Below are 17,146 nucleotides of genomic sequence, written 5' to 3'. Positions count from 1 at the left end.
ACGAGTCACTGACTGCTATTCGGAAAAAGACCCGTTTGTTCCGACTCTTTGTTTCATGTCTGCCAACCAGTTTTCTATCCATATCAGTACCTTACCCCCAATCCCATGTGCTTTAATTTTGCACGCTAATCTCTTATCAAAAAGCCTTCTGAAAGTCCAAATACACCACATCCACTGGTTCTCCCTTATCTATTCTGCTAGTTACATCCTCAAAAAATTCCAGTAGCTTTGTCAAGCATGACATAAATCCATGTTGACGATGTCTGAAATATAAACAAGAAACGCTGGAAATACTCAGCAGGTCTGGCAGCACCTGTGGAGAGAGAAGCAGAGTTAACGTTTCAGGTCAGTGACCGTTCTTCAGAACTGGCAGATATAAGAAATGTAAAAGATTTTAAGCAAGTAAAGTGGGGGGTGGAACAAGAGATAACAAAAGAGAAGGTGTAGATAGGACAAGGTCACAGAATAGCTGACCAGAAGGTCATGGAGCAAAGGCAAACAATATGTTAATGGTATGTTGAAAGACAAAGCATTAGTACAGATAGGGTGTTAATGGACTGAAAACTGAACAGCCACAAGCACAAACGTGAAAAAAAAAACAAAAATGCACAGTGGGTAGGCACAGTGGAAACAAACTGAACAAACTAAAATAAAATAAACACAAAAAAGAAAAAATAACTAAAAATCAAAAAGGGCCCGTCATGCTCTGAAATTATTGAACTCTATGTTCAGTCATGCAGGCTGTAGGGTGCCTAATCGGTAAATGAGATGCTGTTCTTTGAGCTTGTGTTGATGTTCACTGGAACACTGCATCAATCCCAGGCCAGAGATGTGAGCATGAAAGCAGGGGGGTGCGTTGAAATGGCCAGTAACCGGAAACATGCTTTGGGACTGAGCAGAGGCATTCTGCAAAGTGGTCATCCAGTCTATGTTTGGTCTCCCCAATGTGGAGGAGACCACATTGCGAGCAGCGAATACAGTATACTAAATTGAAAGAAGTACAAGTAAATCGCTGCTTCACCTGAAAGGAGTGTTTGGGGCCTTGGATAGTGAGGAGAGAGGAGGTAAATGGTCAGGTATCACATCTCCTGCGATTGCAGGGGAAGGTGCCGTGGGAAGAGGATGAGGTGTTGGAGGTAATGGAGGAGTGGACCAGGGTGTCGGGGAGGGAATGATCCCTTTGGAATGCTGACAGGGGCAGGGAGGGGAAGATGCCTTTGGCAGTGGCATCACACTGGACATGGCAGAAATGCCAGAGGATGGTCTTTTGGATATGGAGGTTGATGGGGTGGAAAATGAGGACAAGGGGAACCCTGTCATGGTTCTGGGAGGGAGGGGAAGGGGTGAGGGTAGAGGTGTGGGAAATGGGCCGGACACGGTTGAGGGCCCTGTCAACCACTGTGGGGGTGGGGGGGGGGGGGGGGGGGAGTCCTCGGTTGAGGAAAAAGGAAGACAAATCAGAAGCGCTGTCATGCATCATCAGAGCAGATGCGTCAGAGATGGAGAAACTGGGAGAATGGAATGTAGTCCTTTGTTTTCCAAGTGCTCTGCTATTACATTTTTTATAATGGACTCTAGCATTTTCTCCACTACTAATGTCAGGATAACCTGTCTATAATTCCCTGTTTTCTCTCTACTTCCTTTTTTAAAAGTGGGGTTACATTAACTACCCTCCAATCCGTTGGAACTGTTCCAGAGTCTATAGAATTTTGAAAAATGACCAGCAATGCATCCACTATTTCTAGAATCACTTCCTTAAGTACTCTGGGGTGTGGATTATCAGACCCTGGGGATTTATCGGCCTTCAATCCCATTAATTTCCCTAACATCATTTCCCTACTAATACTGATTTCATACAGTTCCTTCTTCTCACTAGACTCGATGTTCCCCAACATTTCTGGGAGGTAATTTGTGTCCACCTTTGTGAAGACAAAACCAAAGTATGTATTTAATTGGTCTGCCATTTCTTTGTTCCCTATTATAAATTCCCCCATTTCTGACTGTAAGGGACCTACATTTGTCTTCACTAATTTTTTTCTCTTCACATATCTATAGAAGCTTTTACAGTCAGTTTTAATGTTCTCTGCAAGCTTACTCTCATACTCTATTTTCACCTTCTGAATCAATCACTTTGTCCTCCTTTGCTGAATTCTAAACTGCTCCCAGTCCTCAGGTTTGCTGCTTGTTCTGGCCATTTTATATTCTCCTTGGATCTAATACTATCCCTAATTTCTTTTGTAAGCCGTTGTTGAGCTACCTTTCCTGTTTTATTTTTGCGCCAGGCAGGAATGAACAATTGTTGTAATTCATCCATGCGCTCTTTAAATGCTAGCCATTGCCTATCCACTGTCAACCCTTTAAGTAATGTTCCCCAATCTATCATAGCCAACTCGCGCCTCAGACCTTCATAGTTTCCTTTATTTAGATTCAGGATCCTAGTCTCGGAATCAACTCTCTCACTCTCCATCTTAATGAAGAATTCTATCATGTTATGGTCGCTCTTCCCCAAGGGACCCCACAAACAAGATTGTTAACTAATCCTTTCTCATTACACAATACCCAGTCTCGGATAGCCTGTTCTCTAGTTGGTTCCTCAATGTATTGGTCCAAAAAACCATCACGTACGCACTTCAGGAATTCCTCCTCTACAGTATTATTGCTAATTTGGTTTGTCCAATCTATATGTAGATTAAAGGTCACCCATAATTACAGTTGTACCCTTATTGCATACGTCTCTAATTTCCTGTCTAATGCCATCCTTTATGTCACCACTGCTGTTTGGGGGTCTATACACAACCCTCACCAATGTTTTCTGCCCCTTGGTGTTTCTTAGCTCCACCCATACAGATTCCACATCAGGATTCTCTGAGCTAATATCCTTCCTCACTATTGTATTGATTTCCTCTTTTACTAACAATGCTACTTCACCTCCTTTCCCTTTTTGCCCATCTTTCCCAATTATTGAATACCCCTGGATGTTCAATTCCCATCCTTGGTCACCCTGCAGCCATGTCTCCGTAATCACAACTATATCGTATCCATTTACATCTATTTGCGCGGTTAATTCACCTACTGTATTGCGAATTTCTTTCTTTCTTTTCTTTTGGGCCTCCTTATCTCGAGAGACAATGGATACGCGCCTGGAGGTGGTCAGTGGTTTGTGAAGCAGCGCCTGGAGTGGCTATAAAGGCCAAATCTGGAGTGACAGGCTCTTCCACAGGTGCTGCAGAGAAATTTGTTTATCGGGGCTGTTGCACAGTTGGCTCTCCCCTTGCGCCGCTGTCTTTTTTCCTGCCAACTACTAAGTCTCTTCGACTCGCCACAATTTAGCCCTGTCTTTATGGCTGCCCGCCAGCTCTGGCGAATGCTGGCAACTGACTCCCACGACTTGTGATCAATGTCACACGATTTCATGTCGCGTTTGCAGACGTCTTTATAGCGGAGACATGGACGGCCGGTGGGTCTGATACCAGTGGCGAGCTCGCTGTACAATGTGTCTTTGGGGATCCTGCCATCTTCCATGCGGCTCACATGGCCAAGCCATCTCAAGCGCCGCTGACTCAGTAGTGTGTATAAGCTGGGGGTGTTGGCCGCTTCAAGGACTTCTGTGTTGGAGATATAGTCCTGCCACCTGATGCCAAGTATTCTCCGAAGGCAGCGAAGATGGAATGAATTGAGACGTTGCTCTTGGCTGGCATACGTTGTCCAGGCCTCGCTGCCGTAGAGCAAGGTACTGAGGACACAGGCCTGATACACTCGGACTTTTGTGTTCCGTGTCAGTGCGCCATTTTCCCACACTCTCTTGGCCAGTCTGGACATAGCAGTGGAAGCCTTACCCATGCGCTTGTTGATTTCTGCATCTAGAGACAGGTTACTGGTGATAGTTGAGCCTAGGTAGGTGAACTCTTGAACCACTTCCAGAGCGTGGTCGCCAATATTGATGGATGGAGCATTTCTGACGTCCTGCCCCATGATGTTCGTTTTCTTGAGGCTGATGGTTAGGCCAAATTCATTGCAGGCAGCCGCAAACCTGTCGATGAGACTCTGCAGGCACTCTTCAGTGTGAGATGTTAAAGCAGCATCGTCAGCAAAGAGGAGTTCTCTGATGAGGACTTTCCGTACTTTGGACTTCGCTCTTAGACAGGCAAGGTTGAACAACCTGCCCCCTGATCTTGTGTGGAGGAAAATTCCTTCTTCAGAGGATTTGAACGCATGTGAAAGCAGCAGGGAGAAGAAAATCCCAAAAAGTGTGGGTGCGAGAACACAGCCCTGTTTCACACCACTCAGGATAAGAAAGGGCTCTGATGAGGAGCCACCATGTTGAATTGTGCCTTTCATATTGTCATGGAATGAGGTGATGATACTTAGTAGCTTTGGTGGACATCCGATCTTTTCTAGTAGTCTGAAGAGACCACGTCTGCTGACGAGGTCAAAGGCTTTGGTGAGATCAATGAAAGCAATGTAGAGGGGCATCTGTTGTTCACGGCATTTCTCCTGTATCTGACGAAGGGAGAACAGCATGTCGACGGTCGATCTCTCTGCACGAAAGCCACACTGTGCCTCAGGGTAGACGCGCTCGGCCAGCTTCTGGAGCCTGTTCAGAGCGACTCGAGCAAAGACTTTCCCCACTATGCTGAGCAGGGAGATTCCACGGTAGTTGTTGCAGTCACCGCGGTCACCTTTGTTTTTATAGAGGGTGATGATTTTGGCATCGCGCATGGCGCCTGGGCTGGAAGCTCCCTAGGAAGCTCCCTTGCTGTTCAACTCTATCCATGGCCATCTGCTCCCATCCAGATAGGTCAGATGGTTTCACAGGTCGGCGCAACATCGAGGGCCGAAGGGCCTGTACTGTGCTGTAATGTTCTAATTCTAATTCTAAATAAATCCCTAACGTTTTCTCCCCCAATCTGCCCTCTTAAACTGTTTAAATTCCCCTGGCTCTTTAAATCAGTTCATTTTAGCCCTATCTAAAAGTTAACAGTTAGTTTAGTGTATGTTACCTGGGCCCACTGCCCTCCCCCAGCCACACCTGCTCTTTGTTTTCTCAATGAAATTGATCCGGATGAAACTGACGAGCACAGCTGCCGATACTTCAATCTCCGATCCTGCTGTCTTCACAGTCCAGAGTGTCTGCAGCCACGGCGTGCGGTAAGTCCATTGAGGTGAAGAAGGAGCTGCGGGACCCGAGAGAAGTCCTGTGAAAAGGTGCCCCGAACACCCAAAACATCCACGAACGGCCCCCCCGGCCGCAACTTCAAAGCGCCCGCGGGAGATGGCTCGGAGAGCATCTGCAGCGCACTGTCGGCAATGCTGCATGCCTTTATTTAAACCACTGCAAAAAAAAAAACCCTTAGCAAATGTAATCACCTCTAAGTCTGCCAAATGATGCTTCACCTCCCGAAGGACGTGGATGAGCTTTCCGGACGTCGATGGTGGGCACTGAGGAAATGGCTTATTACCTGCACCAGATTCCACCCCCCCTCCCCCCCCCCCCTTTACCCCCCTTCCACCCCCCCCCTTCCCTGCTCCACCCTCTCAGCTCACCCCCTCACAACCCCGTCCCAGCCCGCCCCCCCCTCGCACCATCTTCACCCCGCACCCCCTTCCCCTGCACCCCCCCACCCCCTCCCTCTACCCCTCCCCCTTGCATCCCCTCCTCCCACTGGCACCATCCTACACCTGTGTAGGGGCCCCAACAACCCCATTGCCTTGTGGGCATCTCGGGAGAGACCAAGGCTAAGGGAGTAAACCCTAACAGAAAATCCGGAGCGGAACCCCGTAGGCGGTCATGTGTCACCTTTGGCATGTTTCCAGCAGTTCCTGCAGCCATACTGGTGCCAAGCGTCGTGTCCTGCACTCCTTTGGACCCCACCAGAAAGGCCGAGAGGGGGGTTTTGACGACTGGGCAACTCTCAACCTCCATAAATTTGCCCAGGCATGCGCCATGGAGAGGTCACTCCATAGTTGCCTCACAGCGACTAAAACAACACGGAAGGCAGCAGTTACGGGTTATAAGTCCAGATAAATTGGCGTAGAAACTGGGCGCCACGGGTTGCCTTTGTTGGTGGGAGAGGTCATTGCACCTCACTGGACAGCTACCGCCCGCCTCAAACCGGGCAGCCCCCGGTTAATAAGGTTCTGTCCCGCCACAGTCTGCCTGCTTCAATGGCTGCTTGGAGCTCAGGGTCATTGCCCGAAAGGTGGACTGATACACCGCACCAAACAACATGAAAAAAGGAAAGAAGGTACCAGCCCTTCGCTTTGCAAGCTGGAACGTCAGAACTACGTGTCCTGGCCTGTCGGAAGACCTTACACAAATCAACGATTCTCGGAAGACCGCCATCATTAACAACGAGCTCAGTAGATTCAATGTGGACATTGCAGCACTTCAGGAGACTCGCCTCCCCGCGAGTGGCTCTCTAGCAGAGCAAGACTACACCTTCTTCTGGCAGGGCAGGGATCCTGAAGAACCAAGACAGCATGGAGTGGGCTTCGCCATCAGAAACTCCTTGCTCAGCATGATAGAGCCTCCCTCAAATGGCTCGGAACGCATACTGTCCATCCGACTGCTCACCACCTCTGGTCCAGTACACCTACTCAGCATCTATGCACCAACACTCTGCTCCCCACCAGAACGACATTGACACTGTGATAACAGTGTGATTATTCACACACAGTTACAGGACAAATAAAACAATGGAGCTATATTGACACTGTGATAACTGTGTGAGAATTCACCCACAGTAACAGTATCAATAACACAATAGAACTACATTTACAGCATGTTAACAGTGTGATAATTTACCCACAGTAACAGGATCAATAACCCAACAGAACTACATGTACACCGCAAAACAGCACCAGTAAAGGGGTGAAATTATATAGTTAGAAACACTGTATTATACTTTTAAACAGGAGAAATTACCCTCGTTCAGGTGAAAATGATACCACTAAAGAGGAGAAATTTTGCCATCAAAGTGGAATGTGTAATTGGAAATCAGGAGAAATTACACTGATAATGGAAATAAATTATACCAGTAATGGGATGAAATGACAGTTCTAAAAGGGAGAAATTATATCATTAATGACGAGACATTATATCAGTAAATAGAAGAATTTATATTCTTAAAATTGAGAGTAATACCATTAAAGTGAAAGAAATGAAATTGTAAAAGGAGAGAAATTATATCAGTTGGAGGGAAAAAATTTGCCATTAAAGTAGAGAAATTAACCCATTAAAGGGTAGAAAGGATATCCATAAGGTGGAGAAGGAATACTGGTAAATGGAAGCAGTGATACAGCTTATCAATGATTCCAATCAGTAATAACTAGGTACTGTACTTTACCTGGAACCCCAATAGCTGCAAGGACGGGATAGTAAATGGCAAACACCAGACCTTTGGCTGATCCATGCATTTCGACCAGAAGCTACGAGCATGCACTGAACTGCACTCAAAGATTGTCACGGTTATACCTGATGTCAGGCTCCGGAGAGATAATTAGATGATTTGATGTTTGTCATTAATTATACTCATTGAAACAAACATGTTAGTGAAGCTGATGTCAGCCTCATGTTTGTGTTTTGATGAAATGGGCTGTTTTTCAACAGATCTGACACAATTCTGAAGTCGAATACCTAGAGGTTACAATGGATCCTAGTTACAATTATGATAATGAAAAGTGTAATGGGTGGTTGGAATGGTGAAAGTGAACCTTGTATATGAGGAATCCCTGGGTTTAAACCCTTTAATGTTGTGTTAAGTGACCACAGCACAAGGTATAACTGACCAGATGTATTCTGATCATGAAGGAATCTGTAACCAAGTTCTCACTCCTGATCAATATTCAGCTTCAGTCCATGTGATCCTGGGTCACATGCACCTGACTCCAAATCCCTCTGAGATCGTGCATCCAGTTCAACACAACTGACTGTATCCAGTGTGGACAGCTCTAGGTCAGCACAGCCACGTTCAGGCCTGAATTCAGTGAGCCCACTGCTGATCCTGTAAGCCAATGCATTGTTTACCTTAATTGTATTAATCGTCTTAATCATTTAAACTATGCTTTTATTGCCTTCATATTAATGAATGTAAACTGGTTGTCATGGAGTCCTGTGGGCAGTGCTTGTCTCATTGTGGTAAGAAGATGGAGGCGAAGGACATCAGGACGAAGGCAAATGAATTCTGACCGAAGACATCATTCACTGGGTTCATATTGGACGTTTTCAAATAAAAGACAATGCAAGTGAACTCCGACCCCCTCACATACACACACAGACAGACAAATCAGGAAATACCACGGATGTGACAACCTGGGCTGTTAGAGCACCAAACAGCCTGTCTACAACCAACTTTCTGTATTGAAGGAGACTGATTTCTTTTGCACTTTCTGGAATGTCAAATTGGAACTCGTTTCGATTTTTTTTTGACTGATTTTTATGAATAAAGTATCTATTTGGGGACAAAAAGCCTGTCTACAACCACGCTCAGGGACAATGGCCTTTTGAAATACATATGAATGGTTTCATTCTTGCTTTATCAAGATGCAGGTATCACATCCATGGGTGATATGCACCTGAGACCCCGCCATCTGCTGAGAACAGGAGAGGACCACATGCATGTGGTCTTGCATAGCCAGAGATAAGGCACTGAAACCCAATCAGATAATCCAATTCAAAACATTACCTTATATGCAAAGGGCCAGGGTCAGGAAGGTATATAAAGCTACAGCCCTCAAGGATATTGTTACTGCAGTCGGTAGAATGACCTGGTCAGTCATTCTGAAGTCACACCTGGAGATCTGCCAAAGGACTGACCACCTGAGACAGACCCTAGCTCACGGGATTCCTAAGTAAGCATTGTCATTGTGAGTATGTACTGTTGCTTGGAGATTTAATAGAGGTGTATCACATTTAGTGAAACAGTACCCAAATTGCTATGTGCCATTGATATCAAGAGCAAAGACAAGAAATTTTAGACTAGAGAGGGGGTGTTACATTCCAGCGGTGGACCCAGAAATGGGTGCCATTCCTATTTGTCATATCAGCTACCACCCACCATGAAGCAGGGGGCCATTTTGCATAACGGAGGCACGGGCCTTCGCAATCACGTGGCGGGGTGAGTTGTGAGATGCCCAATATGATTTCAGCTCACTCCGGAGCAGGTGCTGCCGCCATAGTTAAAGGCATCAACTCCGCTTGCATTGCTTCCTTACACTCATTTGCAGCCAGCTTCTCAATACTGAAACCCATTTTGCAGTGACTCTGAATCCCCAACCCCCCAAGGCAACCCCACAGGATGTCAGAGGCAAGACACAGAGTGGCCCCATGGTTTAGTGATGCCTTCCCTCCAGATTCTCCTGCAGGCTCCATGGGAAAGGTGGGAGGTTCTCTTCCCCAGTGATGGTAAGAAGAGGTCCGCCTGCCTGAACAAGCAAGCCATGTGATGGCAACCACCCCCTTACCTCCCCTCGCCCCCCCAAGAGTGGGTAAAGTGCCACAAGAGGGTCAATGACCTCCTTCAGTCTGCCAAGGTAAGTGTTCCTCACCCCTCTCCTTTTCAGTGATTGCAAGTGGCTACGCAGGAGGAAGCAGAACATGGGGAGGGAGGCACTACAATGGCGATGGCAGAGTATTGAGACTGCCCCATTTTTATTTCTGATCTCCACCCATATGGCCTCATTTGATGAATCATTTAGCAAATCATCCCTCCTCAAAGCTGTTATTTATTCTTTAACCAATAATGCTACACCCCCTCCTTTTTTTTATCCCCCTCTCTATCCCGCCTGAAAACTCGAAATGCAGGGATGTTGAGTTGCCATTCTTGCCCCTCTTTAAGCCAAGTTTCCGTTATAACAATGACATCATGTTGCCATGTGTCTATCCGTGCCCTTCAGCTCAAGTTTGATTATCTCCATCTTTCCACTTGCAAGACAAGAAGGCCCACCACAGGAGGGGGACAGGCATTCGAATTAACGGACACCCAGGGTGGCCACGCCATATCCGAAGGAGAGACCGGAATCTCCACACAATAGAGTGAGGATCGGCTGCCATCAACATACAGTTCACTAACTAGATTGATACCTGGAATGAACGGTTTGTCTTATGAGGAAAATTTGAACAGACTGGGCTTGTTTTCACTCGAGTTTAGAAGAGTGAGGGGAGACTTGACTGAGGTTTATAAGATCCTGAACGGTCTTGACAAGGTGGATGTGGAGAGGATGTTTCCTCTTGTGGGTGAGTCCAGAACTAGGGGGCACTGTTTTAAAATTAGGGGTCGGCCATTTAGAACAGAGATGAGGAGAATTTTTTTCTCTCAGAGGATTGTGCAACTTTGGAACTCTCTACCTCAGAAGGTGGGAAGGCAGGGTCATTGAATATTTTTGAGGTGGGGGTAGCTAGATTCTTGTTAGACAAGGGAATCAAAGTTTATTGGGGATAGATGGGAGTATGGAATCCAAGACACAAACAGATCAGCCATGATCTTATTGAATGGCGGAGCAGGCGCGAGGGGCTGAATGGCCTACTTCTGATCCTAATTCATATGATCGTCTGTATGTTCATATATTCGTACAGAGACCCACATCATGTATGATTGGCATGATGAGATCTGCAGAGCCTAATCTACACATGTTTGTGTTCTCTCATGCAGGTCGGTGTCCACAGGAGACTCCAGTAGAAGGGGGATAGCAGTCAACCTCTGAAGAGGAGGAGCATTCAGAGGATGCATCATCCCATGACTCTCCTACACCTTCCACCAGTGCAGATACTTTCTCATCAGTGGTTTACCACTCAGCTGTAGAATCAGCGTCACAAGCTGATGAGTTTAGTTTAGAGATACAGCACTGAAACAGGCCCTTCGGCCCACCGAGACTGTGCCGACCATCAACCACCCATTTTATACTAATCCTACACTAATCCCATATTCCTACCACATCCCCACCTGTCCCTATATTTCCCTACCACCTACCGACACTAGGGGCAATTGCTAATGGCCAATTTACCTATCAACCTGCAAGTCTTTGGCATGTGGGAGGAAACCGGAGCACCCGGAGGAAACCCACGCAAACACAGGTAGAACTTGCAAACTCCACACAGGCAGTACCCAGAATTGAACCCGGGTCGCTGGAGCTGTGAGACTGCGGTGCTAACCACTATGCCACTGTGCCGCACCACATCGCCCGAGCAGCTGGCTGAGGCTGAAACAGCTGAGGCGTCTGACAGTCGGTGGACTGTGGGTGGCCAGGCCCATGCTGAGCCCAGGCTGATAACGAGCCTCTGGTTTCAACAGCACAGGGCAAGCAGAGAGACATAAGGCAACATCTGGCGGAGATGCCCAAGACAATGCACAGCCATGAGTGGACGATGGAAGAGCCCATTTGTGCCTTGAGTGCTACCATGTCTCAGGATCATGAGTGCATGGCTTCGTCCATTGAGAGGTTGGCGACCCTCATGTAGAGCCAGATCCCACAATTATGCAAAGCCCTGCACATCATGACCTTGGCCATGAGTTCAATGCAGCAGTGGCAAGGCGAGAGATGGACGAGGCTCTTGGAATCTTCTCCAGCTCCTCGTCCTTCTCTGGTGAGCAGGAGGTTCAAGTGAGCCTTGAAAGGGAGGAGGAGAGGCTGATCTCTGCAGCTGAGGGCTCCCCTCAGGGCATCCGAGTGTGGACAGTGGCTCCTCAGCCCCTCCACCAGTGAGCCCAGCTCCAGAAGCCACAACACCTGAGGAGACTCCTGCACAGTGCAGGAAACCCTCAGGCAGCCGGGGCCGTCCTGGCCTCAGGCAAACAGAGGACAGCCACCAAAGTCATTACTTCCCAAGGGGCAGCCTGATCAGCAGCCTGCCTGCCTCCAGCCCAGCTGCTGCCACCAGAATCACACCACGTAGAGGCACCCACAGATATGTAAAGAAAATCACCTAGAGATACTTGGGGTTTCACTGGTGTTTGATATCTGTCATGTGAGGCCTCATCGAAATTACCTTTGTTCCAGCCTTTAACATTAATTGTGTAAAAGTGATTATTCTGTCACGCCTTAATTATGAGCTGCTGGCTTCGCCCTTCCCTCTTAGTGGAATGCCAATGTAAGCACAATTCTCATTTGTGAGTGGACATCAGGGTGGCTGTAAAGTGGGTAATTATGTGATTGTCTCTCACCTCCTTAGCACATTGCTCAATCTGCCTGGCCTCCAGTGCAAGGGCTTCACCATCCAGTGGTGATTCTTCCTCTCCCTCCTCCATGTCCTCCTCATCGGCGGAGGAGTGTCACACAGGCATCTCATCATCATGCAAGGCCACCTCCCTCTGCAGTGCTAGATTGTGCAGAGCACAACAGATCACCAGAATATGCAAGACCCTTGCTGGGACATGCTGCAGTGCTAGTGCTCTACCGGATCTATCTAGACAACGGAATCTCATCTTCTCCAGCACAATGGCCAGTACAATGATCTCTCGAGTGCGCCCATTACAAGTGTTGTACCTCTCCTTCACTGTATTGCAATGGTTCCTCACAGGTGTCAGTAGCCATGTCTTCAATGGGTAGCCCTTGTCCCCAAGAATCCATCCCTGAGGTTGAGCAGGTGCTCTGAAAATCTGTGGCCCTTGGGGCTGTTGAAGTATGTAAGCATCGTGGCTGCTTGCCAGGAATCGGAGACACATCTGCAGGAAACCTTTGCCGTGGTCACAGACCAGTTGAATGTTGATGGTTGGAAGCCCTTCCTGTAGATGAAGACGGCTGCCAGAACTGTTGGAGCCTTGATGGCCACATGCGTGCAATCTATCACACGTAGCACCTGGGGGAATCCAGCAATGGCCCCAAATCTGATGGCCCTCTTGGCCTGAATGTCAGGGTCGATCCAGTAGTGCACATGGTCACCTGCCTTCTTGAACAGAGCATTGGTCACCTCCTTGATGCAGTGGTGGGATGCTGCCTGGGAGACCCCACACACGATCCCAGTGAATCCTTGGAATGCTCCAGATGCATAAAAGTTTGGTGTCACTGTGATCTTCAGGGCCACTGGCGTAGGGTGACCCCCAAATCCTATGGGTCACAACTGGTCCTGCAGTCGGGCACGTAAATCAGTGATGGCCCATCTGGATAGCCGTAGTCTTTGCTGACAATGCCACTCAGACATTTGGAGGCAGCTGATTCGAGACCGATACTCTCTCTGGCAAAGGTGGGCTCTTCATGGCATGGCCAGCTGTGGCTGCTCTTGTCGTGGAGCTTCACGGGCAGGTGCAGCTGCGTCCTGGCCCTCCCTCCATCGGAGACGCTGCATCACGCCATGGAGTTCCAAATGGATAGGGTGTCTGAGACCCATGCCAGGTGATTTGTGGACCTCCAGAGCGCTGTCAATGCAGAGACGTCCCTGCCTCGGCTGCTGATCTTTGGTTGCTTCTCCCTGATGGCCCTCAGTGCTCAACCTTGCGAAGAGCTGACCCTCTCATCCAGCAGTATGGGCAACCAAACGTCTGACCCGAGACAAACCCAAGCAACCCCTTGCAGACCACATGAGACCCTACTCATCTGGCACTCACTCCAGCGACCCCAATCCCCCTTGAACAGCCCCTAAGACCCCAAACCCCTTGCAAAACCCCCGAGACCCGACGCACTTTGCACAGCACCTGAGGCCCCAAGCCCCTTGGAAAATTCTCAAGACCCCGACACCCCCGCAGATCACCGAGACCCCAACCACACCCACCCCACCCCTCACTGCCTTGCAGAGCACACTGCACTGTAGGCTGACAATGGCCTTTGTGTCCTCTCATCCACTTAATCCTAAGCCCCCAATTGAATTGCGACGAATTAGATGCAAATGTATTAAATATACATGTTCTACAATTAAAATTACATTCCTGATGCCTTGGTACATTCCCACCGCTGACTAAATCAGCAATCCACGTCATGATGCTGGATACTTCCGCTGTGCTGTTTGGAGTGGGAATGTTGGTGTCGGGGTGGGCTGAGAATCATGTCGGAAGTGTCTGCCCAGAAATCTGATGTTGTGACATTGGTTCCAGATTTAGTCAGTGGCGGAAAAACACTAAGGCAGCATCACCGCCCCGAGATGACAGGAATGTGATTTAAATTGCTGACCAGTGACATTCAGTACATTAGCATAAAATTCATTGTGATTCAATGGCGGGCTTGCAGTTAAGTGGAGGATGGGCAGCCCTCACGTGCTTTTGGATTCCCGGTCATTGAAAGCTAGCGGCACTCCTCCAGTGATGAGGAGGGTGTGGAGGAGGGTGATGAACAGGCAGCACTGGATGTTGAAGCTCTCGCACCGGAGGCCAGGAAAATTAAGTGGCAGGCCAAGGAGGCACGAGACAATCTCATACTCACCCTCTTGCAGCCACCATGATGGCCACTCACAGGAAAGCCAATAAAGACTCATCTTAATGTATGCAGTCTGTCATCTCCTTTCTATTAGTGTTCCATGCCTACTGCCCAGTTGAACCATGCGCTATGGCCCATGGGAGATCATACACTCACAGAGTCATAGAGTCGTACAGCATAGAAACAGGCCCTTCGGCCCACCGCATTCATGCCGACCATAATGCCTATCTATACTAATCCCACCTGCCTGCATTAATTCCATATCCCTCTATGCCTTGCTCATTCAAATACCTGTCCAGATGCCTCTTAAATGTTGCTACTGTTCCTGCCTCCACCACCTCCTCAGGCAGCTCATCCCAGATACCCACTATTCTTTGTGTGAAAAATTTACCCCTTTGATCCCCTTTAAACCTCCTCCCTCTCACCTTAAATCTATGCCCTCTAGTTTTAGTCACCCCTACCATGGGAAACAGACTCTGGCTATCTACCCTATCTATGCCTCTCATCATTTTATATACCTCTATCATGTCCCTTCTCAGCCTCCTTCGCTCCAGGGAAAACAGACCCAGCCTATCCAATCTCTCTTTATAACCCAAGCCCTCCAAACCAGGCAACAGCCTTGTGAATCTTTTCTGCACCTTCTCTAGCTTAATCTCTAGTTTTCCTGTAGTGCGGTGACCAGAACTGCACACAGTACTCCAAATGCGGCCTAACCAACGTCATGTAACATGTAATTTTAATTGTAGAACAGGTATATTTAATACATTTGCATCTAATTGCAACTGTAACATGACGTCCCAACTCTTGTACTCAATGCCTCGGCCAATGAAAGCAAGCATGCCATACGCCTTCTTCACCACCCTGTCTACCTGTGTTTCCACTTTCAGGGAACTATGTACTTGCACGCCAAGGTCACTCTGCTCAACAACACTCCCCAGGGCCCTGCCATTCACTGTATATGTCCTGCCCTGGTTTAACTTCCCAAAATGCATCACTTCACACTTGTCTGCGTTAAATTCCATTTGCCACTCCCTTGCCCACTTTCCCAATTGATCTATATCCTGTTGGAACCTGAGACAACCTTCTTCACTGTCCACTATACCACCAATTTTGGTGTCATCTGAAAACTTACTAATCATGCCCCTTACATTCACATCCAAGTCATTAATATACATGACAAACAACACAGTGCCCAGCACCGATCCCTGCGGCACACCACTGGTCACCGGCCTCCAATCTGAAAAACAACCCTCCACTACCACCCTCTGCCTCCTATCACCAAGCCAATTTGTATCCAACTTGCTAGCTCACCCTGGATCCCATGTATTCGAATCTTCTGGACCAGCCTACCATGTGGTACCTTGTCAAAGGCCTTGCGAAAGTCCATTTAGACAACGTCCATCACCCTGCCACTGATCTAAGGCTCACCGGCCTGTAGTTCCCTGGCTTATCCCTGCTGCCCTTCTTAAATAAAGGCACAACATTAGCTATCCTCCAGTCTTCCGGTTACTCACCTGTGGCTAATGATGATACAAAAATCTCTGCCAGGCCCCCAGCAATCTCCTCCCTTGCTTCCCATAGCATCCTAGGATACACCTGTTCAGGCCCTGGGGATTTATCCACCTTAATGCGCTTCAAAAGCTCCAACACCTCCTCCTTTGTAATGTTGATATGCTCCAGGATATCGCTGTTCCCTCCCTTGAACTCACTAGCTTCTATGACCTTCTCCATGGTAAATACGGATGAGAAATATTCATTGAAGACCTCGCCCATTTCCCGTGGCTTCACACAGAGATTGCCACACTGATCCTTAAGGGGACCTACTCTCTCCCTAGCTACCCTTTTACTTTTAATATACATATAGAATCTTTTAGGATTCTCCTTTATCTTATCTGCCAGGGAAATCGCATGGCCCCTTTTTGCCCTCCTAATTTCCTTCTTAAGTGCTATTCTACATCCCCTATACTCCTCGAGGGACTCGCTGGATCCCAGCTACCAATACCTGACATATGCCTCCTTCTTTGTCCTGACCAGACCCTCAATATCCCTCGTCAACCAAGGTTCCCTAAACTTGCCAGCCTTGCCCTTCCATCTAACAGGAACATGCCGGCCCTGAACTCTTCCTATCTCACTTTTAAAAGCCTCCCACTTGCCAGACGTCCTTTTACCTGTAAACAGCCTCTCTCATTCAACTTTTGAGAGTTCCTGTCTGATGCCATCGAAATTAGCCTTCCCCCAATTTAGGACTTCAACCTGAGGACCAGTCCTATCCTTTTCCATAACGATCTTGAAGCTAATAGAGTTATGGTCACTGGTCCCAAAGTGCTCCCCCACTTACACGTCAACCACCTGCCCATCCTCATTTCCTAAAAGGAGGTCGAGTGTAGCCCCTTCTCTAGTAGGGCCATCCACATACTGCTTCAGAAAACCATCCCGGACACACTTGACAAATTCTTCACTATCTGATCCATTAGCACTAAGGCAGTCCCAGTCAATATTCAGGAAGTTAAAATCACCTCCCATTACAACCCGATAATTCCTGCACCTATCTGTGATTTCCCTCCATATATGCTCCTCCACTTCCCTCTGACTACTGGGGGGCCTATAGTATAATCCCATCAAAGTTTTCACCCCTTTCTTATTTCTAAATTCTACCCATATGGCCTCGCTGGACATTCTCCCCGGGATATCCTCTCTAAAGACTGCCGTGATGTCCTCCCTAATCAATAGTGCAACTCCCCCTCCTCTCTTACCTCCACCTCTGTCACGCCGGAAGCATCGGTACCCCGGAACCTTGAGCTGCCAG

This window comes from Heterodontus francisci, chromosome 32, assembly GCF_036365525.1.
Source record: "Heterodontus francisci isolate sHetFra1 chromosome 32, sHetFra1.hap1, whole genome shotgun sequence".
Lineage (NCBI taxonomy): Eukaryota > Metazoa > Chordata > Chondrichthyes > Heterodontiformes > Heterodontidae > Heterodontus > Heterodontus francisci.
The sequence above is the reverse complement of the archived record's forward strand: the minus strand, read 5'-3'. Positions refer to the sequence as shown.